This window comes from Triticum urartu, chromosome 5 (genome assembly GCF_003073215.2).
Source record: "Triticum urartu cultivar G1812 chromosome 5, Tu2.1, whole genome shotgun sequence".
Lineage (NCBI taxonomy): Eukaryota > Viridiplantae > Streptophyta > Magnoliopsida > Poales > Poaceae > Triticum > Triticum urartu.
In genome coordinates this window covers 470,430,472-470,454,613 of record NC_053026.1, presented here as the reverse complement: position 1 = coordinate 470,454,613, position 24,142 = coordinate 470,430,472, and the positions used below count along the sequence as shown (strand labels likewise).

The 24,142-nt window shown below is 52.0% G+C and overlaps 1 pseudogene; it reads left to right on the top strand.

The window, feature by feature from the left end:
- The first annotated feature begins 2,553 nt into the window (after positions 1-2,553).
- LOC125507170 lies at positions 2,554-23,882 on the top strand (annotated as a pseudogene).
- The last annotated feature ends 260 nt before the right edge of the window (positions 23,883-24,142 follow it).

The following is a 24,142-nucleotide window of genomic DNA, read 5'->3' as shown; positions in this document are numbered from 1 at the left end:
CAGTTCTCGCGCAGGAATGTTCGCGGTGCGGCGTCAACTGTTGGGGTCCAGCTGTGCCCCAATGGAAGCTGTCTTCTTGGGGTCCGTCGGGTGGACTTGAAATTTGTCTATTTCATCTGCTGGTTTGAAGGAGGTGGATTTGGGACGCTTATCAAGGATTACGTCGTCCCTATCCACCGTAGAGCGTAGAGCGGTTAACTCTTCGGTCGCGAGGGCCTCAGACAGTGCCTCGAGGGCCAGGGATGCTGTTTTTTTCGGCGCGGAGGGCTATGTACGGATCACTAGCGAGAGTGATAATACCATTGGGCCCGGGCATCTTGAGCTTCATATACCCGTAATGAGGTATAGCTTGAAAGCGTGTGAATGTGTCTCGCCCCAACAGGGCTTCATATCCATTGTTGAAAGGGGCCACTTGGAAGGTTATCTCTTCGGACCGATAGTTCTCCGGCATGCCGAATACCACATCGAGCATGATTTTTCCCGCGCATTGCGCCTCCCGACTGGGGATGATTCCTCGGAAGGTCGTGCTACTTTGCTCGATGCGGCTCCTGTCTATTTCCATTTTGTTGAGTGTGTCCTCGTAGATGAGGTTTAGTCCACTACCGCCGTCCATGATCTCTTTGGTGAGCCGAAAACCGTCCACAATTGGATTGAGGACCAAGGCGGCTGGTGCCCGGACTGTCCGGAATTTTGGTTCGTTAGTAGCATTGAAAGTTATGGCCGTGTCGTTCCAGTGGTTTATTGCTACGACTTGGTAGACTTTGGGGAGGTCGCGGAAGGCCCTTTTGCGCCGATTGTTTGAAGCAAAAGTCTCGAAGACCGTAGTACGCTGAGGTCGTTGTCTTCCGGGGGTGTTGCTCTAAGATTTTTTTGGTGAGGATATCCTCGCCGCTCTTGGCCACTTGCCGGAGTATCCAACATGCTCTAAGGCTATGGGTTGGTATGGTATCCGGTGTTGTGTGTATTTTGCATGGCCTATCGAGCCATCCCTCCAGAACGGTTCCGTGCACCGTGATGGGCTTAGATTTCTTTACTATTGGGTCGGGCACCCTGCGAAGGTGCATCCTTTTTGCCCGGAAGAGGGGTTGAGTGGAAACCGGTGGTTTCCAGCGAGCTGCCTGAGTTTTCCAGGCGCTTTCCATTGCACAGTACTTCTGTACTATGGTTGCCAAGTCAGCGAAGTGTAATACGCGACGGTGGTTGATGGCGTTGAGGATTCCTTCGTCCGTGCAATTATTCCAGAATACTGCGATCACGTCTTCGTCGCGACAATCTTTAATCTTGTCTTTGACAAGGAGGAATCTGGCCCAAAAGTGATGGACTGTTTCCTGAGACTGTTGATGTATGTACATGAGATCACACATATCTGGGTGCGTGGGTGGCTTTAAATCCGAACCCTGGCCCAATTTGGGATTCGAAGTTTGAGAAACTTCCGAGCTTACTAGTTCGGGCTACGGGATATCAACCGATTTTTCAGGTCCACCGTCCGATTCTAGGTTCGTAGGACAGGGCGTGTTGTTCCGCGGACGGGTATCCGACTCTTTGAGTTCGGAAATCCGAACATAGTTCGTCCTCAATATAGAGGAAGAGTTGTTGATTTGCTCCTCTACTGCCGCTATCTGATGGGTGGTCGGTCGAGATTTGATTTCTCTCTGATCGGGTTTAAGCCCAATCCGATCGTAGTCTGTAGCGACCCCCAAGGCGGCGATGCGATCCAGGAGTTCATTTAAAGACAACAACTCCATTGGATCCATCCGTTTGGAGTATTTGGAGTCAACACGGAGGCAATTTTCGATGACCCGAGAAGTCATCGTCGGCTTAACGACCGGGCGGGCGGTCATGGTAAAGCCGCCCAGCCGGAGGGTTTGGCCTGAAGCCAGGGCTCCTCCGGAGGTGATACTGTCCTTGATAACAACGCGAGCTATCGATCTTGTCTTCGACGTCACAGAGGAACTCTCAATGAAAGCACCAATGTTGGTGTCAAAACCAGCAGATCTCGGGTAGGGGGTTCCGAACTGTGCGTCTAATGTTGATGGTAACAAGAGGCAGGGGACATGATGTTTTACCCAGGTTTGGGCCCTCTTGATGGAGGTAATACCCTACGTCCTGCTTGATTGATATTGATGAGGATGAAGATTACAAGAGTTGATCTACCACGAGATCGTTGTAGCTAAACCCTAGAAGTTTAGCCTGTACGATTATGATTGTCCCTATGGACTAAACCGTCCAGTTTATATAGACACCGGAGGGGCCCAGGGTTATACAAAGTCGGTTACTGAGAAAGGAAATAATTCATCCGGACGCCTAGCTTGCCTTCCACGCAGTGGAGAGTCCCAACCGGACACGGGAAGAATTCTTCTATCTTGTATCTTCATGGCACAATAGTCTGGCCCATGCCACACAGGCAGGACGCCCGAGGACCCCTTAATCCAGGACTCTCGTAGGCCCACCGAGCCCATACCCAGCAGCTACTTCGAGCTCGTGAAGCGGCTAGCCAGTGCCTGCCCCCGGCTGGATGCCATAAAGCGGTCGGTCTGTATCGAAGGTGCCCGGATGGCCTTCGCCCGTGTCAAGGTACAGTGGGCAAAGATAAACGCCGTCAAGCTGGCAACCGAGGGACCGCCCGCAGGCAAGGAGCACCGCACGCCGGAGCGGTATTTTGATGAAGTCTTTGAAGGTTCCCGCATTGTAGAGGGCCAATGTTTGAAGGACATTATTTTTGAATGAATGTATCCGTGCTGCCCGAACTTTGTATTGTGAAACAAGACTTATGTATAATATTTTGCTTGTTTTACCTTTAATTCTTCTCCTCCTATGCGGCTGTTTACAATATCTAAGAGTTAGCCAGTCGTCGGCTTCAGCCCCCACGTAGGTAGTACGGGGGTGTTCGGAATGGCACATAGACACACTTGACCCAACCAGCGTGGTCCTTGAAGGAGGTGTTAGTGCAGGAAACCAGGCAATCAGACTATGTGACTTTATTTCTCTCACTTAGCCATAGGAGTTTGACAATGAGGTTATAGGCACAGCCCCTGGTATTGTTCGATTATCCGAGCTTGGGTGCTGTAGACGCCTGATCGGGTGGAGACCGGTCCTTCGCATAGTGTGGAAAAATTCGCAAGAGATTTATACTTAGTCACCGAATAGCTGACCAGCTCTCACCGCATCATGAAGTCAGTTTTCGGCTTTCTCTACTGAGGTGTTTATCCGGATTAACCGGAAACACAATCGCAGTAGTTCTCCCTTTACTACCCTAGCCGAACGAGCGGAACATAAGGCAGTAAACACAGGAGCCGGGCAACCCAACTATTGACCAAAGACATGATTCGGAGCCGTTGCATATAATGCTATATTCAGGATGTCGAATTCTACTAAAAAGGTGTTCGGACTTTTATTTTAAGAGATGTACATGGCTGGAGTCGTACCGAGGTGTACATGAAAATCAGACGAAAAAGAGGGAGTACATATTAATAGATAAGACAGTACCAAATAGGTTGGGCGAAAAAACTGTTTTCATTATAGTCTGATTGATACGTCAAAACATATTTGTACAACTAATGCGATCAGCATTGAGGCTATTTCACATGCCCGGCACAAGGGAAAGTTGTGAGGTTCGGAGAAAGGAAGATGCGATCTTTAAAGATCCTTTAGATATTCTGCCGCAGTGTTGCGCCGCTTTGCTCCTTGGTGTGTGATCCTTCAAGAGGATCAATGATCGGGTTTTCATAAAGGGACTAGAAAAGGTGCCCTTGGTATCATCAAAAGATGACGTGGTTTGTATGAGACCTACAAAAATAAAAATAAGGAAAAAAATAATAAGAGGGTCCACATAGGGTCAAGCCGTATTGTGGATTTTATCTTTAATATGCCTCCATCTTTGCCCATGGTATCTTTAGTGCGTAGTTATGTACGCGTGGTACACATGCCGCAATTCAGTTGGGGCTAGGATGGAGGCCGAACTGCTAATCGAGCTCCGGACGAGCTGGACTATCGCTCTGCAGGCTAGTCCGGACGTGTTTAACAATGTCTGGGGGCTTAACTGCCAATGTAGTATTTGGCGTAATAAGGCCGCCCTGGACTTCCGCTGCAAGTGCCACGGTGTGCTCCTTAGTACAGAGGGAGCGCTCCATGTTTCCATTGACTGTTATAACACCACGTGGTCCGGGCATCTTCAGTTTGAGGTATGCATAATGCGGGATCGCATTGAAGCGAGCGAACGTGGTTCGTCCAAGCAGTGCATGATAGCCACTGCGGAAGGGGATGATGTCGAAGATCAAGTCTTCGCTTCGGAAGTTGTCTGGCGAGCCGAAGACGACTTCCAATGTGATTGAGCCCGTGCAGCGGGCCTCTACACCAGGAATTATTCCTTTAAAGGTAGTTTTGGTGGGTTTGATTCTTGACGGGTCGATACCCATTTTGCACACCGTGTCCTGATAGAGTAGGTTAAGGCTGCTGCCGCCATCCATGAGAACTCGCGTGAGGTGGAATCTGTCGATAATTGGGTTGAGGACCAATGCGGCCGAACCTCCGTGACGGATACTAGTCGGATGGTCTCTGCGATTGAAAGTGATCGGGCAGGCTCACCATGGGTTGAATTTTGGGGTGGCTGGCTCTACCGCATAGACGTCCCTTAGAGCGCGCTTGTGCTCCCTCTTGGGGATGTGAGTAGCATATATCATATTCACCGTTTTGACTTTGGGGGGAAATTTCTTATGTCCCCCTGTATTCGGTGGGTGAGGCTCCTCATCGTCGTCCTTGCTGGGCGGCCCCTTCTCCTTATGTTCGGTGTTCAGCTTACTGGCCTGTTTGACCCAACAACTTCTTTTGGTATGGTTGGCAGGCTTGTCGGGGGTGCCATGGATCTAGCAAGGTCGATCGAGTATTCGGTCCAGGCTAGATGAACCATCTTTATTCTTTCTGAATGGCCTCTTCCGTTGACCGGATTTAGAGCCGCTGAATCCGGCTTTGACCGTCGTGTCTTCGGTATTATCATTGGTACTTCGATGCTTGTGTTTGTTGCGTAGGGGCCCGCCGTTGTCGTTTCTGGTTTCAGAAGTACCAGGGTCATTGGTGTCGTTGTTTCTACGGGCTAACCAACTATCCTCTCCCATGCAAAAGCGTGTCATGAGTGTAGTAAGGGCTGCCATGGACTTTGGCTTCTCTTGGCCGAGGTGTCGGGCGAGCCATTCGCCAGGGATGCTATGTTTAAAGGCCGCTAGGGCTTCGGCATCCAGACAGTCGACGATTTGGTTCTTTTTAATTAAGAACCTTGTCCAGAGTTTCCGGGCTGACTCTCTGGGTTGCTGGACTATGGGACTGAGGTCATCGGCGTCCGGTGGCCGTATATAGGTACCATGGAAGTTGTCTCTAAAGGCATCTTCCAAGTCTTCCCAGGTGCCAATAGAATTTTCTGGGAGGCTGTTTAACCAGTGTCGTGCTGGTCCCTCAAGCTTTAAGGGGAGATATTTGATGGCATGTAGATCATCACCGCGAACCATGTGAATATAGAGAATAAAATCTTCTATCCAGACTGCGGGATCTGTCGTACTGTCGTATGATTCAATGTTGACGGGTTTAAACCCTTCTGGGAACTGATGTTCCATTACTTCGTCAGTGAAGCATAGGGGGTGTGCGGCGCCTCTGTACCGGGCGACATCGCGGCGTAGTTCGAACGGAGGCCGTATGCGGTTTTCGGCCCGTGTGAAGTTGTGTCTGTCACACCAAGTATGATGTCCGTCCTCGCGCGTTGGAGCACGCCCCCTGGATCCATAGATTGATCTGGTCTAACCAGCTCTACTATCCAGGTCCTGTCGTAGGTCATAGGTGTATCCCGGGGCCGCTGTTTCTCTGCCTTTGCGGCGAGGTGGTGCGGGCTAGTGGTCGGCTTGAGTTGCCGCTCTATCCCGGCCACGTGATGCTCGGTCGGGTCTGTTAGCAGCATCACGCATTGGCGGTATGGGCTCCAGGGCCTCGTCGTTAAATTGTGGTAGTAGCTTGCGATTTGGGTAACTCTTTGTTGGGCGCGCGAGGCCGTATTCCTTGGCTTCTAGGATGCTAGTCCATCTGTCGTTGAGCAAATCCTGATCAGCTTGAAGCTGTTGCTGCTTCTTTTTCAGGCTTCTTGCAGTGGCGATTAGCTGGCGCTTGAAGCGCTCTTGTTCGAGGGGTTCCTCTGGCATGATGAAGTCTTCGTCGTTGAGGCTTGCATCCTCTTCGGAGATCGGTAGGTAATTGCTATCCTCCGAGTCCTCGTTCTCGACTGGATCATCAGGATTAACTTGCCCATCCTCTCAATCATCATGTTTGGATGTTGGCTCGACAAGAGCTTCAGGGTCTTCGGCGTTCTCCGGAGTGTTATTGTCTTCGGTGCCGGTATTGCTATCTTTTTTGCGACGCGATTTTGAACGGCGTCGCTGACATCAACACTTTGGAGGTGCTTCGACAAGCTTATCCTCGACCAGATCCTTCTTGTCTTCGTCATCATCCTCTTTAGGTGTATCCACCATGTATACGTCGTATGCGGAGGTGGCCGTCCAACGTCCGGTAAACGGAGGGTCTTGGCCTTGTTCGTCTTCGGCATCGTCGTCCATGCCGCCGATGTCTTCAGAGGCGTAGTCCAGCATGTCAGTTAGATCTTCGACAATGGCTATGAAGTGGGTGGTGGGTGGGACGTAAAATTCCCCGCTCTCAGCCCCTAGTCCAGGCCGGGCGTAATTCGAAAGTGATCCTTCCGTAATGGTGAGTGATCGCATTAAGTCCAGAGCTTCGCTTAAAGGCGAAGGTTGGCCAGAGAAACGAGGGTCTATGGAGCTGTCTGGAGTTGGAGACTCCTAGCAGCGCCTGCTTGACACGGACCTCAAGAATTCAGACTTAGAGTCCGGCAGAGTGTCCAGTGCTTCAGTAGTAAGGAGGGTTCGGCTTGTCTTTGGGTTAGCCGATGATGCCATATCCTCCGGATCTCTAGAGGCAAGATCCATAATTGCAGAGAGTCCGGCGGGCTCTAAACTCCCGTTTTCGGACCTGACGGTCTGCTTCGTATCTAAGGCCAGAGTGGCAATCGGGGTCGCAAACCCTTCGAAGATCAAATCTCCTCGGATATTAGCGACATAGTTTAGGTTCCCGAAACTAATCTAATGACTAGGGGCATAGTCGTCAATCTACTCGAGGTGGCCAATCGAGTTGGCACACAGTGTGAAGCCGCCAAATACGAAAATTTGGCCAGGGGGATTTCCCCCGAAACAGCATCATTGTGGATGATCGAACGAGCCATCGAATCCTTTGTCGATAGCACAGAGGAACTCTCACTGAAAGCACCAATATCGGTGTCAAAACTGACAGATCTCGGGTAGGGGGTCCCGAACTATGCGTCTAAGGATTGAGGGTAACAGGAGGCAAGGGACACGATGCTTACCCAAGTTTGGGCCCTCTTGATGGAGGTAATACCCTACTTCCTGCTTGATTGACTTTGATGAGTATAGGGGTTACAAGAGTTGATCTACCTCGAGATCGTAATGGCTAAACCCTAGATGTCTAGCCTATATGATTATGATCGCCTCTACGGACTAAACCCTCCGGTTTATATAGACACCGAAGGGGGCTAGGGTTGTACAGAGTCATTTTATAGAGAAAGGAATCTTCATATCCGAACTCCAAGCTTGCATTCCACGCCAAGGAGAGTCCCATCCGAACCGGGGCGAAGCCTTCTATCTTGTATCTTCATGACCCACCAATCCGGCCCACATTACACAGCCCAGATGCCCGAGGACCCCCTCATCCCAGACTCCCTCAATAGGTACACCACCCGTCAAAGATTAAAAATTGCACTGAACCAACAAAAAAGAAAAGAGACACCTCCGAAAATGCTCGTCGTACCTGGCTTTGAGGACCGCAATAGCCCACTAGTGGAAAAATGGCTAGCGACAACTTTTGTTGGTGGTGCCTCATTTTCAATCAACGCCACCACTATATTTTCCAAATATTGGTGGCATTGGCATTTTTGGTACGACATTACTAAGATCATAGGGTTGGCGTTGGAAAATAGTTGAATGCCATTTGTTTGTGCAATCACAGTTGGTACAAGGCGTGATATAGTGGTGAGCCTCATTTTCAATCAACGCCACCACTGTATTTCCAAATATTGGTGGCGTTGGCATTTTTGGTACGACATTACTAAGATCATAGGGCTGGCGTTGGAAAATAGTTGAATGACATTTGTTTGTGGTCTAGCGTTCCAAAACCCTACATGACACAGTTGGTATAAGGCGTTATATAGTGGTGATATCGCATAACAGGGAACACCAACACTATTATATTTAGTTGTGGCTTGTCATGTTTTGCCACATCAGCACTATATGACACAGGGTCTATTTTTGAACTACTTTTATTCACTTTTATTTATTCTTAATTGATTAAAATATGTTTAAGTATTTATTAAATATTTTGGCGAGAAATCTAGGACTTATATTTATGAAATTAATAATATTCTTTGTACATTTGCACATTCTTTTGCATTATTTTTTAAATATATTTGGTCTTTTAGTTGTTTTTACTAAAGTAATTTTATTAAAGTACTAATATTATTTTGAGTCTTTAATTTGTTTTTAGTAAAGTTCAAATATTGTGTTACTTTTATTAAAGTAAGATTTTTTTAAAATTACGTGTTGGGCCAAGCCCAAAAATGCGTTGGAGGAGGCAGTGGGACAAACCCAAGGTGGCAAGTGGCAATGCCCCCCTCGCTCTACCTCGCTCGCTCTTCCTCTCTGCTCGGGCTCTCTCTCTCTCTCGGCCTCTCTCGATTCCGGCGGCCATTTCCGGTGGGCTCCAGTGCCGAGGTAAACATCTACAACTCCCTCTCTCGCTGCCCTATCTCTTGACCCCATTTGTTTTGATTTGCATTGCTAAGCTTTCGGTGACGACGAAAGTATCAATGGGTTGCTAGGGTTTCGGTTTGGCACGACATTGACTACAAATCATTGGTGAGTTCATCCCCTCCACCTTCTTTCTCCTTTGTACAAAATCACCAGTGAGTTCGTCCCCTCCTGATTTGATTTTCATCGCTAGGTTTTCCATTCTGCAATGAAGTGAGTAGGCAAAATTAGTTTGACTGAGTCGGCAAAATTAGGAGTTTGAATAGACCGACAATTTGTATGGCAGTGCTAGGAAGTGCCATGTGTTTGTATGGCAGTGGTAGATAATTTGTATGTGTAGGAACTGCCAAATTTGAATGTGTTTGGTTTTGGGTTGTTATGTGTAGAAACTGCCAAATTTGTATGTGTCGATAATTTTGAGTTGTTATGAGTTGGACTTAGGTTATGACATGGGTGTTTGGTTCAAGCCACACCCAAATTGCTACAGATATGGAGTAGGTTTAAATTGCTGCATATATTCTTTTATTAGTGAAAAATCAAAGTGCTGGAGTTGGCAAACATGTAACATCATAGATAATTTGAACATATTGCTATCGTTGGACACGTGGCACGCCATCGGTATCCACAATACTGTTGTTGTTTGCCCCAACGCCACCAGTAAAAATTATCACTGGCGCCATATTGATGGTGTTGAAGCCCTACGCCAGCAAGGCCAATTTTGGCATGCCATCTGCACTAGTGGCTAGTTGCCCCCTTGAGACGAGATCTATAAATTGTTGAAGAGCATCGACTAGAGCATCACCCTATGCAGAACAGATTTGCAATCCATCACCAGCAGCATAGAGGGTTGGAGAAACCAGGCCAAGACAAGGAACAATGGTTAAAAAGATGTCGAAGTCGCCACACCAATAGCCAACCAAAAACTCTCCTTGAAAGACACATGAGTTGCCAAGATCTGAAGTGAACCAACAGATCTAGGGACACAAACTCTCATAGGCTCTTCGTTAGCGCAGGATCGGATGTCGTCGTGGTAGGGAGAGACCCTATTCCAACACATCGTCGTTGCCACCACCTCGTAGATATCGTCGGAGAAGCAAATATCTAAGAAATATAAAATGAGACGAAGGGGTCCCCACCCCTATTACCGCCGACGAGGCCGCCAGATAGGGAAGAGGAGTGGGGGCCTGAGGCGGTGACCGAAGCTCTCTAGTGGCGGTGGTTTTGCTAACATTATTCCAACTTTTCAATTGCCTATTATTGATGGTTAGTTGCAAATAGTTGATGTTCAATTGCATATAAATGCTATAAATTGCATATAATTGATGCCTAGTTGCTTGCTACTAGTAATTAGTTGCCTATAATTGCTGCTCAGTTGCCTAATTTTGTTAAAATAGTTGCCTAGAATATTATGAAGTTGTTTATCATTGTTTTTCTAAGTTGCCTACAAACATTCTAAAGTGGCCGAGATTCATCATCATGTTGCCTACCATAACTAGTAATATATAGCGGACACAAGAGCATCATCGGTAGCCGACATCATAGTATTATAGGCAATTTAGAAACAACGACATATGAGCATGAACAATAGGCAACTTAGAAGTACCGATAAGGAAGTTAGGAGAATGTTAGACAAAATTAACTAGGACACACAAGGTAGTGACGTTGCCCGCTTTTAGCACTAGAGTTGCCTCTTGTGGAAGGAAAGTTGCTCATAAAGGTGATGTGATATTATCTACCTCAGTTTGGTAGTTGTTCTGTATTATTAGTTAGTTGCTTATTGTTGCTAATTAATTATTTTTAGTAGTGGAGTTGCTTCTGTTTAGCATTAAAGTTGCCTCATCTAGCATCATAGTTGCTTTTAAAACTAAGTAGCGTAGCAACTTAGGTCCAAAGCCGCCTATGTATGAAGCTAAGTTGTATGCAACTAAGGATGATGTTAAGCTACTAGCTAGTCATGGTAGCCCCCTTAGGATACTGTTGGCCTACCTTGAAAACTAAGTTGCCTACAATACTATAAAGTTGCCTACGAATGATGCTCAGTTGCCTACATACAATGAAAATTTGTCCCACATGGTTTTTATGTTGTCTACGATATACTTGATAGGTAAATTCACTAGTACACATGATGCAAGGAAGTTGCTTCTGTTTAGTACTAAAATTGCCTCAACTAGAACCAAAGTTGCTTCAAAAAAATTTATCGAAACATATACATATGAGATCTAGTTTTGAAGATCTCGTCGCGAGAAACCTAATGGTGAAAACGGATTTTCATTTTGACACTCGGTTCAAAAGTTATACCTTTTTTTAAATGAGACGGAATATTGTGAAATGACATCAGCACATGCATGAAGGTAATCCTTAGTGACCATCCACCATCCGACAATGCCAGGTACATCACGAGGAGGAAGGAGGCCGTTTTCTTAGCAGTTTTGTCGCCTAGAAGGTGCGCAATCATCAGACAGCTTGCATATGTGCTCGGTTCCGCCAGATAGTGCAGCTGCGCGTTTAAGTTTTTGGGAAGAAAAATCTAGCGTTGGCCTTCTCAAGGAAAGAAACAACCACACCAAGGCACTGGCGCTGGCATTGTGTCGTCGGACGACAGGACCTAAAAAGAGCTCGCCGTCGTCCCCATTTCCGGCAATCTTACATGCAGATGCAGAATCCTCCGCCGCTGACGGGGGAAACCCCAGACCGTACACCCCCTGCCCCCTCCTCCATTTCTGGACCATTCGTAAATTTGTTTCAGGGTTTGCTCATTTATTCACCCCCTTTAACCTCCTTAACCTATTAGATCTGTTCAATGGGGTTAAAAACTGATATCAGTCTCAGCATAGTTGCAAGCTGATTCACTTATGTATAAGTCCGCAGCAACGTTTATTCTGGGCCCAATTGTCTTTTTCGGGTGGGGAGGGGGGAGGCGATTGGGGATTGGTAGAGGCGACGGTAACGAACTGGATGTATGTTAGTTTATTACTTGTGAATCCGCATCCCACTATTTTCTATTAGTACTGTTATCAGTGGTCGGAACACGATGTATGCATGGTTTTAAATACCAGTTTTGCTTAAGCATATCTAGATGTATAATAAGTATTGCACATCTAAGTTCTATGTCATTGATCTTACATGGAGATTTGTGTGTGTATTTTTTTCCTTTTGACGTTAGATAAGTCACTTAGATGTGCAATAACTAGGGCACATCTAGATGTGTCCTAGTTGGGGTCGACGTAGCGAACTGTGGATAGCGGGCGCTATGTCCGTGTACCAGATTTGCAAAAGACATTCATAATTTTGAGATTCTTTGTATATTTCTAGACCATTAGCAATCATGTATGTCAGTTTTCTTGTGAATTGTATCCCATTGTTTTCTCTACTGTCATCAGTGATGGTTACTGATGTATCCCAGGTGGATCGATTGCTCCAATCTGCAATCCAAAGGGCTCACCCTGGCAGCAAGACGACGATTCTCAAAGTGACTGTGTCGAAGTGATATCATCATTGGGTGACCTTCCCGAGGTATAAACTACTGATCAACTCTCTTCGTCCCATAATATAAGAGCGTTTTTGACATCAATTATGGGACAGAGGGAGTATATTCCAAGCAAATCACCATTGTGTGTGCTAGAGGTGCATCAGTCTGGATTGCAGGGAAATGCTGGTCGGTGTTTGTTTGCCAAATAAACACGAAGAATGGTTATGTTAAGAACTACTCCCTCTGTAAACTAATATAAGATTGTTTAGATCACTTCTAGTGATCTTGTCGGAGTAAATAACCACGGGTAGCCTAGCCGGCTTCCCCTGGTTCTTCAGAAAAATTATAGGCCGATTGAGCCTCCAAGCGTCCAAGACGTGGGGCCGCCTTCCCCCAGCTGGCCACCTCTCAGGCTGGTTGCGGAAAGGCGGCCCAGCCCTGAAATCCTTGAGAAACAAGACCACGAGAAGGCCGGCTCCAAGAAGCCGGCCATGAGAAGGCCGACTCCAAGGAGTCGGCTCCTCAGCAGGCGGCCAAGATCGTGCCCTCAAAGTCTGCGCCCACATAACGGCGACGAGACGGGGCGTGGCTATAGTGAAGCCTGCCACCCCCGAATCCCGGAGCACGCATGGCCACAGTGTGTCATACGGGGCGGCCATCACCTGTCCGGCGCAGCACTGTTGCCATGTTGATCATGACATCACCCACGGTGAGCAGTTAGTATGACCCGTGGGTGGCGGGCCCCCTCAGTCAGGGAGACCCCAAAGGCGGCCAGGCTTCCCGCAGTCGGCCTGGGGTACGGCCGGCTCCCAATAGCCGGCCGGCTCTCTCCCTCGAAGGAGGTGCCTCATTAAGGAGATAAGACGAGGTAAGGCTACAGTGATGAGCCGCCCTGCAACGGCACTGTAGCCATGCTTATCATGACAAAGCCCTCGTCACCAGAGGCAAGGCAACAGTAACCAGCCTCCGACAAGACTCCCGAGCGATGGGGCCAGCCTGTCGACCAGAAGGCCAGCAGCCGGCGGGGCCTACCAGGCGGCGGGCCCATCGGTCGGCGGAGAAGCTGGCCAGCATAGACACAGACGGCTGGGGCCCGCGCCCAGACGGATTACCATTGTACCACTGGGGTGTAGGCCTATATAAACCCCCCAGGGCACCCATGCAGGGGAGATCTCTCTTTGGATAGTTTTAGACACGGCAACGAGAGGAGGAGCAGGAAAGCCTTGCCCTTCTTCATCCTTTCACCAAACAGCTCAAGGAGCCTCTTGTAGATACTTGTCAATCTAGTGACCATGCGGAGACCCCGCGGAGCAGCAGTAGGGGTGTTATCTCCACGGAGAGCCCTGAAGCTGGGTAAGATCCACCGGCGTGCATGTCTTCGCCTTATCCCGTTTCCAGGCACCGGCGATGTTTTATTGGCTCCCACAATGATAAGCCACCCGTTGGCATATGTTGCACCAACCACCCGACATTTGGCGCCCACCGTGGGGCCAGGTGCACCATCGTCCGGAGACTTGCTCTGGACGGGAACCCTCTTCCTCCCCAGCGTGCGTAGCCAGCCCGGCTCGCCCGATGGCGCTTGCCCCGACGCGCTGCAAGGCGTCGCTGACGCATGCGCGGCGAGTTGCCTCGCTGATCTTCTTGGCTAGGCTCGCATCTCTAACGAGCCCGCATCCGACGCGGGCACCGGCTGCCCCGAAAGCCACCTCGTCAGCCTCCTCAACCAACTCCACGTCTCCGGCGAGCTGGCTGCGGACCTGGAGTCGGCTGGGAAGGCTGACTTCCAAGAGCACCCCATCACGGTCGTATGTACTGCCCCGCTCGCCGAGATCATAGGCAGCCAGGATGCATCCGACCGAGTGGCAAAATGGGCCATTGAGTTGGCTCCTTACACGATCTTCTACCAGCCCCGCACCGCCATTAAATCCCAAGCACTGGCAGACTTCCTCGTCGACTGGGCCGAAACCCAGTACCTGCCACCGACCCCCGACTCCACTCATTGACGGATGCACTTTGATGGGTCCAAGATGCACACTAGCTTGGGAGCCGGCATCATCCTCACCTCCCCCAAGGGCGACAAGCTCAAGTACACATTGCAAATTCATTTTGCCGCCTCCAACAATGTGGCCGAGTACGAGGTGCTCATACACGGGCTCCGGCTAGCCAAGGAGCTCGGCATCCGCCGGATCCTGTGCTATGGCAACTCGGATTTGGTGGTCCAGTAGTCATCTGGCGACTGGGACGCCAAGGGCGCGAATATGGCGAGCTACCGCTTCCTCGTTCAGCAAATCAGTGGATATTTTGAAGGATGCGAGTTCCTTCATGTACCACGCGCCGACAACATGCAAGCAGATGCCCTGGCACGAGTAGGCTCCACCCGGCAATCTATACCAGCCGGTGTTTCTCTCCACCGCCTTCTCAAGCCGTCTCCAGAATCTGATTCTATCTTCGTGCCGCCTGACCCCGAAGCAGTTAGATCCGGCTTGGGGAACCAAGCAGGCGGCTCGGGGACTTCGACAGGCGGCCCGGGGACTGCCGTAGTCACACCCGGCTCGGGGACTTCGGAACTCGGCCCGGGGGCTACTGCAGTCGGCCCGGGGATGGCATCGACACAACAGGCGGTGGCCGACTCAAGACCATCCCCCTCACCTGGCCTTTTGCCGTCCGGGGGCTGGACATGGTGGGCCCATTCAAGACGGCACGCGGCGGCATGACACATCTACTCGTCGCTGTGGACAAATTTACCAAGTGGATCGAAGCAAAGCCGATCAAGAAGCTGAATGGGCCGACTGCTGTAACGTTCATCGCAGATATCACAACCCGGTATGGCATACCGCACAGCATCATCACCGACAATGGTACAAATTTTGCAAAGGGAGCGCTGGCACATTTCTGCGCAACACACGGCATCCGGCTGGACCTAGCATCCGTCGCCCACCCGCAGTCAAACGGCCAGGTCGAGTGAGCAAACGGCCTCATCCTCTCCGGCATCAAGCCCCGACTGGTCATGCCACTAGAGCGTTCGGCCGGCTGTTGGCTCGACGAGCTGCCGGCCGTCCTCTGGAGCTTGCGCACTACCCCAAACAAGTCAACCAGCTTCACCCCTTTCTTCCTTGTATATGGCGCCAAGGCGGTCATCCCAACTGACATCGAGTTCGACTCACCTCGGGTCACCATGTACACGGAGGCGGAGGCCAAGGAAGCACGTGAAGACGGCATCGACCTGCTGGAAGACGGCCGGCTGTTAGCCCTCAGCCAGTCCGCCATCTATCAGCAGGGTCTGCACCACTACCACAACCGGAAAGTCAAGCCAAGATCCTTCCAAGAGGGCGATCTTGTGCTCCGGCTGATCCAGCGAACAACCGGCCAGCACAAGCTCTCGGCCCCTTGGGAGGGCCCCTTCGTCATCAACAAAGATCTAGGCAATGACTCCTACTACCTAATCGACGCGCAGAAGCCGAAGGCACGCAAGAGAGATGATTCCGGCAAGGAGTCGGAACGACCATGGAACGCCAATCTCCTCCGAAGATTTTACAATTAAAAAGCAGTATGTATCACGCTAACTTTTGTACTAAGTACGAGACAAAGGGTCCCCCGAGGAGCACTCGGGGACTACCCTCTTTTATCTATGGATGATGGGTATCATGCCTATGAATATGTTACTACATTTGTTTTTTCGTCCGGCACCAGGCCTGACCAGTCAGCCCCGGGACTCGCCGCCTTAAGTTATATATAAAGTTCTGCCTGCAGTCAGACAAGTAGTGTGCCGGCACCCAAGCCCCCTCTTGCCAAAAGTCGCAGCTCGAAGAATCGACTGTCCGACTAGCAGGAGCCAAGGGAAGGAAAGGATGCCCACACGAAAAACGGCTACGGACCAACGAACTTATATAACGCGAGCCGGCCTCCCACCCCGCCAGCCGGCTACCAGAGCAGCCGGCTGGCCGGCTTCCCATTCACCTTGCTGCAATCTAAGAAAGCTCGAGTACTTGCCTTCCCAAAACAACCAAGTCCTTCTCCAGCCACAGACTGCAGAGCAGCTGTCCGGCTGGGAAGGCGGCGGCCAAGGAAAGGCGGCAAAGGAAAAAGCCAAAAGGATGGAAAGCAAACATGAATGGAAGCCAAACACATGCATAATATTTACACAAAAGACCTTCGAAAGGCCAGCATTCAACATAGTCTGAATACACCCCCAGTGGGTGGAACTGTGCAAATTTAAAGATTGTTCAAAAGAGTAACAAGCAGGAAAGCACGGACGGCGAATCAAGCTAGTGGAACAACGGGCGAGTTGGGCAGGTTTGTGGGGTCGGCAGTGCCGGCTGGAGGAGTGACCGGCTGGTGAGTCTTGACATCGTTGCTAGAGGCACGATCAGGCTGAGGCGGGCTGGTCACTTCACCGTCCGGCTCAGCGTCTTCACCATCCTCCCCCTCTTCCCCTTCACCCTCATCACTGGAGGCAATCTCCTCCGCCGAGTCCTCACCTTCTGCCGGGTTCAGCCCGAACCACTCCTCGGCTAAGCGACGCCAGCGTCATCCACCTTAGGGGCAAAGGCGTTTGTGTCGGTGTACTCGGCGATCGCCGAGGCGCGCTGGATGATAGCCGGCCGCACCGCCTCCAGCTCCTCGTCAGCCTCCTGCCGCCATGTGCTCAGCTAGTCCAAGTTCAGCCCAGGATACCAAGCTCGGACGAACTCCAGTGCCCGCCCAGCGCCGGACCAGGCCGCTGACGCCTTCCAAGCCTCGAATCGGCCGACTGCGACCTCCAGCCAGTCGGCGGTCCAACTCGGGGTGCGCGGGATCACCTCGCCGAGCCAGAGGGCGGCCAGCACTTGCGCCCCGGCGCGCTGAAGACGGCGGAGCATGCGGTGGGTCGGCTGCAGGCGGGCTTGAAGCGCCAGAAGCTGCTCCTCAAGTGACCAGCTGGCACCCGGTGCGACCTCAGCCCCCGCCTGCCGTCGCGCGTCGCGGTAGGCCTCGATGGCTTCGGTGGCGGCAGTAGAGTAACCGGGAAAGTAATCTGCACAAAGAAGAAAGCAGTAGCATAGAGTCAAAAGACGAACCAGATAGTAGGAGGCAGGCAAAGAAACGATGAAGAAGGCGGCCCACCGTCGATTAAGTCTTCTACCCGCCTGTAGCCTTGACTCAGCGCCTGCCTGGCCTCGGCCCAGTTCGCCGCCTCGGTCTCATATTCGGCTTTGAGGGCGGCCTCACTGTCCTGCGCCGCCTTCAGGGCCGCCTTGTGGATCTCCTCCTGGTCGGCCAACTTCTTGGCCAGGCGGTCACACTCTTGAGCCAGGGCGGCGCACTCGGCCTCCTTGGCGCGAAGGGCGGTCTGGCTCCGCTCAGCTGGCTCCTCAAGTCAGCATTGCCCCCCACAGATATGAAGAAAGAAGTTGCCAGGAAAAGATCCGACCCGACTGCTCAGCAGTCGGCCCGAATCTCGGGGACTACACCCAGTGGGTGCGCTGACGCGCCCCCACTTGAGACAAAAAAATGAAGCACTTACTCCGGCTCTTGGTCAGATCGGTGGTTTTCTGATTCAACTCCTGGGCCTGGGAGTTGAAGGCAGTCGCGCGGAGGTTATGATACTCCTGCAGATAAGATAAGTGATACAAGTAAGAACAAGATGGCAATTAGAGTCTACCAAGAAGTTCCAAGCTGCCTGCTCAGCAGCCGGCTCGGAACTCGGGGACTACACCCAGTGGGTGCGCTGACGCGCCCCCATGGAAGAAATCAGAAGCAATCAACGAAGAGCGGAAGGACTCACCCGAATCACCGTTCGCGTCGTGAGAAATTCTTGGGTGTACTGCTTCAGCGCGGTAGCTTGGGCCTGAAGCCGGCTCCGGACGTCCTGCGCCGCCACGTTCAGCACGGCCGTCCCGCCGCCCGGCATCCACCCGGATGAGCTATCGCTAGCCGCTTCCAGGTCCTGGGCCGACGGGCCGGCGCCAGCGGCGTTGTGCGGATCTGGCGCGGAAGTCGCCTTCTCCGCGCGCCGACGGGACGGCGACAGGACCACAAGGTCTGCCCCGACAGTCGGCTCACCTCCAGCCGGCTGCACGGGCGGCGTGTCGGGCCGGCTACCTTAACCCTTTCCAGCCGGCGGCGTCGGTTCCGTCTCCTTCCCCTTCGCCGGCTGGCCGCGGCGGGTCTCCTCCGTCGGGGGCACTGGAATGTCGGGTGCCGCGGCCTGAAGGGGGATGACGAGCAGCGGAGACTGGTTCCGCTGGGCCTCCGCCTCCTCCTCCATGGCTGTGGCCTCCGCCTGGGCCTTGGCAGCCGCGTCGGCCCGTGCCTCCGCCGACTTCTCCCTCGGCTCCCGAGCCGCCCTCCGCTCATCTGCCTCCCGCTCCTCCCGCGCTTCCCGCGCCTTTCGCTCCATCGCCTCTAGGAGATCAGCACGGGGATCCACACAGCGGGAGCTTGAGGACCCTCCCGCGGGTCCGACCACGGAGGCGGCAGGGGCCCGTTCATGAGAAAGTGGGGCCCTGTTTGATAAGTCAAGAAGAAGGCTTAGAAAGATATCAACCGAAGAAGAAAAGAAAGGCATAAGAAAAATAAAACTTATGTTGAAACCAACTGTGGCTGCTTCACCACCTTGCGAAAGCAGGCCGCCTTCTCGACCGCCTCATCCCGCTTGGTCGCCGCTGCGGTACTCTTGGGCTTTTTTGGCCGACTGCCGAAGTGGGTCGACGCGGCCCGGAGTTTCTACGCGCCGCCTTGAGGAGCCGGCACGGCGGATGGGCCCGCGCCTTGATGATCGGGCGCCGGCTGACGGCGCGGAACAACTTCGGCCTCAGCATCATCCGGCCAACCTCGAAGGCGGCCCCGAGCCCAGAGCCGCCTGCCTCGCCGCCCTCCCCTGCGACGTCTTCTTCCATGGCGGCCGCCCCCAGGTCCGGGTCGTCAATGTCGTCCATCGTGCGGTCGGGGAGGAACTCGCGCTCCACCCCCGCAGCACCGGTTGCCGGTGGAAGCATGAGATTCTGCCAAAAACAAGCGATTGGTTAGGAGTCGGCCATCATGAACCCGGCGACAAGGAAAGAAGAAAAGAAGAGAAACTTACCACCGGCAGAGGATTGGCGCGAGAGTACGGCACCTTGCCGTACTGCCACTCCTCGGTGAGCTTGCAGTTGGAAATATAGTTCACCATGTAAGACACCTCGGCGTGAGGCATCTCCTTGGTGCTTAGCCGGAACGGGTCGAAGCGGCCGCTCATCAGGCAGATCATATGAGGTCGGCCCTGGAGCGGGAGCACCCGGCTCTCCACGAAGACAACCACCAGGTCAGACCCAGTCAAACCCTCCGACTAGATCATCACCCGGAGCCGTGCAACGGAGGCGGCCCCACCCTGAGACAGCGACCTGGCCCGGAAGGACCATGAGGGCTGCCTCCCAGCCGGCGGGCCGTCTAGGTAAGCCGGCAGATTGACGAAGTCGCCTTGCGGAGCGATGTTCTTCACGTAGAAGTAGGATTTCTGCCAGAGCTTCACCGACTGGATCAGCGGGATGGGCGGAAACGGGTTGTTATCGCTCGTCCTCCGCATGGTGATGAAGGCGCCGCATGGGGCGGGCACGCCCGCGACGACAGTGCCAAGCTTGCACTGGAAGAATTCTCCCCACAGTTCGAGGGTGGGGAGGACACCAAGAAAACCCTCGCACACGGTGACAAAGGCCGACAGCAGCATCACCGCGTTCGGAGTAAGGTGATGCGGCTGGAGATGATAAAATTCGAGGAAGGAGCGGAGGAACCCGCTCGCCGGCAGGCCGAAGCCATGTAGGAACATTACCCGCTCGTCCTCCTCCGGCGCCGACGAGATCTCCCTCTCCGGCGCAAGGCGGACCCGCACGAAATCCGCGCCCGGCAGCCGCCGTGTCCGGCGGAGGAAGTCGACGTGGTCGTCGTGGACGTTGGAGCCGTCCCAGGAGCTCGACAACATCATGGGGACGGCACGACGATGAGAAAGGTGCGGTGAAAGAAAGGTGAAGCGACGGCAAGCCAAGAAGATTGGCGGGAAGGCCGAGCGACGACGGGTAGCTGTGGCGGCGGAGAGGAGGAAGAAGAAGGAGGGGGCAGAGCGAGGGAGAGCGCGCGAGCGTCTGGCGCTCCCCTCCTCTCCCCCTACTTATAGCCTCGTGCAGCGAAGCCGAGGAGGCAGCGCGTGGGGGGACGTGGGATTAACTGCACCAACTCCCCCGCGCCCCGCGATTATTGCGCCTTCACGGCATGCGGAAACCGCCGCTGGGGGGCGCGCGGTCCATCCGGGCCGCAGAAGATCCGCACGTGGGCTGAGGCCCTGTAGTGGCGGGCCCCAGACTACGGCGGCATCCCGTCGCGCGCGTGGGCTGGCAGGCCCCTCCAGCCGTAGGGTGCCACGTGGCGCGCAGGCGACGAACGATCAGCTCGCAGCCTGACTCGCGCGCCGACTGGTACCCGCTTTCAAGCTTCAAAATCTCTAGAAGACGGCACGCCTAGTCAAAGCCGGCTCCCAGTTTCCGGATCCTCAATATAGGAAGCTGACTGAGCTCCTCGTCTTTTTTCTGCCTCGGAGCCCAACCAGCTTCGGGGACTACTGTCGGAGTAAATAACCACGGGTAGCCTAGCCGGCTTCCCCTGGTTCTTCAGAAAAATTATAGGCCGATTAAGCCTCCAAGCGTCCAAGACGTGGGGCCGCCTTCCCCCCGCTGGCCACCTCTTAGGCCGGCTACGGAAAGGCGGCCTAGCCCTGGAATCCTTGAGAAACAAGACCACGAGAAGGCCGACTCCAAGAAGCCGGCCATGAGAAGGCCGACTCCAAGGAGCCGGCCCCTCAGCAGGTGGCCAAGATCGTGCCCTCAGAGTCTGTGCCCACATAACGGCGACGAGACGGGGCGTGACTACAGTGAAACCTGCCACCCCCGAATCCCGGAGCACACATGGCCAAAGTGCGTCGTACGGGGCAGCCATCACCTGTCCGGCGCGGCACTGTTGCCATGTTGATCATGACATCACCCACGGCGAGCAGTCAGTACGACCCGTGGGTGGCGGGCCCCCTCAGTCAGGGAGACCCGAAAGGCGGCCAGACATCCCACAGTCGGCCTGGGGTACGGCTGGCTCCCAATAGCCGGCCGGCTCTCTCCCTCGAAGGAGGTGCCTCATTAAGGAGATAAGACGAGGTAAGGCTACAGTGATGAGCCGCCCCGCGACGTCACTGTAGCCATGCTTACCACGACAAAGCCCTCGTCACTAGAGGCAAGGCAACAGTAACCAGCCTCCGACAAGACTCCATAGCGGTGGGGCCAGCCTGTCGACCAGAAGGCCGGCAGCCGGCGGGGCCTACCAGGCGGCGGGCCCATCGGTCGGCGGAGAAGCCGGCCATGTAGACACAGACGGCTGGGGCCCATGCCCAAACGGATTACCATTGTACCCCTGGGGGTAAGGCCTATATAAACCCTCCAGGGCACCCATGCAGGGGAAATCTCTCTTTGGATAGTTTTAGACACGGCAACGAGAGGAGGAGCAGGAAAGCCTTGCCCTTCTTCATCCTTTCACCAAACAGCTCAAGGAGCATCTTGTAGCTACTTGTCAATCTAGTGACCATGCGGAGACCCCGCAGAGCAGCAGTAGGGGTGTTACCTCCACGGAGAGCCCTGAAGCTGGGTAAGATCCGCCGGCGTGCATGTCTTCGCCTTATCCCGTTTCCAGGCACCGGCGATGTTTTATTGGCTCCCACAATGATAAGCCACCCATTGGCATATGTCGCACCAACCACCCGACAGATCTAAACGATCTTATATTAGTTTACAGAGGGAGTACTAGTTTTGATTGCCCGTGTAATATTCTATGACACTGCTAAAATGCTAAGCACTTGAGCTGTAAGTCTGTAAAGAGTTTTCTCCAAGACAGAAGTGCATACAGGCTTTGATGAATGGCAATCCATTGTCTATCCCTAAGAAACTGTTCACATTAGACAATTGCTTTATGCTTCCAGTAGTAGTGGAAGCTTGAATTCCATATGATGGAGGGCTTTTTTTTATCTGGCTTGCTAAATCTATTTACTGGCTCAAAAAATTTGGATTTACTATTTATACCCTGTCCAGAATGTACATTTTTTATTTTCGCTTTGTTGCTATACTTACTCATTTGTTGTAGATGACTGTATCCCATCGTATAGAATAGCATCATCCTATGGATATTTGAATGTTGACCGGCACAAACGCACACAAATTATTCTTGCGGACTTCCATATGCCTATTCACACGTTCTCTCTTGGGATTACATCCCAGTGCATGGCCTTCCTCTGTACTATGTAAATGTGTAATACTGCAAGTTTGTGCAGATCGATATATAAATTATTTTATAACCCTAGTTACTATTCTGTTGTGCTTCTGTATCCAGGATATCTGTCGATGTATTAATGCCCGAATGCCACTACGAGATGCTGCCCGCTTGGCTTGTGTATCACACAAATTTTGGAGATCATGGAGATGCTATCCCAAGCTTGACTTACGTCAGGAAACACTAGGTTTGAATGGAGATCTCATCAGTGAAGTTGACAATATTCTGAAAAATCACTCGGGCGTTGGCTTGAAGGAACTAATCATTGAACTTTCTAGCTGTGACAAGGTTGATTCTTGTTATATCAGTAGTTGGCTTCGTATTGCTGTTACAGCAGGAATCGAAGAACTCAGCCTTTTTCTGCCTCATATTCCTGAGGAAGAAGAAAACTATTTCCCATGCTCATCTTTACTTAATGGGAGTGAAAAATCAATTCGGTATCTTGACATAGGCATCTCTGCTTTTCGTCCCACAGCTGGGCTTGGTCATTGGAGAAGCTTGACAAGGTTATATCTGAGTAGTGTGCGGGTTGCTGACGATGAGCTAGAGGGCCTTCTTTACAGTTGTGATGCATTGGAGCATTTTGGGAGTCCTGAATTGCCCTGAGATAGTTTGCCTGAAGATACCTTGTCTGCTGCAGCGGCTTAGGCTCCTGACAGTGTCTTTATGCAAAAATCTGCAAGTGATAGATTGCAATGCTTCAAATATCTCCATTTTTCACTTCTCTGGTAGCTTAGTATCAATTTTCTTCGAAAATACATTGCAAGTAAAGAATGTTGAAATGGATTGTTTAGAATTTGGTCAGTCCAACATTGTCTTGCATGCTCGGACTAAGCTTCTGTCCTATGCGCCAAATGTTGAAACACTTGCCATATCCTCACCTAATGAGGTATATTCTGAAAGTTTAGATAAGTATAGACTAGCTATTTGCATATTATATCTGACATACCTAGTAATATAATTAATCTTGATATCTTTATGCAGATGATCAGTACACCAATGCTACCTAGCAAATTCCTTTGCCTCCAGTACTTGCATATTTCTCTAATTGGAGATGAAGCTATTTCACCAGCTTATGATTACCTTTCTCTGGCTTCTTTTCTTGAAGCTTCTCCTTGCCTGGAGACATTCATCTTGGAAGTAAGTTACTTGAACCTTGCTAGCATACCTAGTGCATTGTGAAACTGCTGATGCGAGCATCTTGGCTTTCTATGTAGGTGCGGCAGCCTTAAATGAAGCATGATTCAGTTGTCGAGGATTCCTCACACCTAAGGTGGCCACCACAGCAGCGTCACAACAACCTAAAGAGTGTGACAATCATCGGCTTCTGTTCCGCAAAGAGCTTGGTCGAGTTGACATGCCACATTGTTGAGAACGCGACATCGCTCGAGCGCCTCACGTTAGACACCACTCATGGCTGTCAGAGTTCTGGTGGGTGTAGCGTTGATAAACCTAACAGATGGTTCTATGCAGAGAGGGGTATCCTCATGGC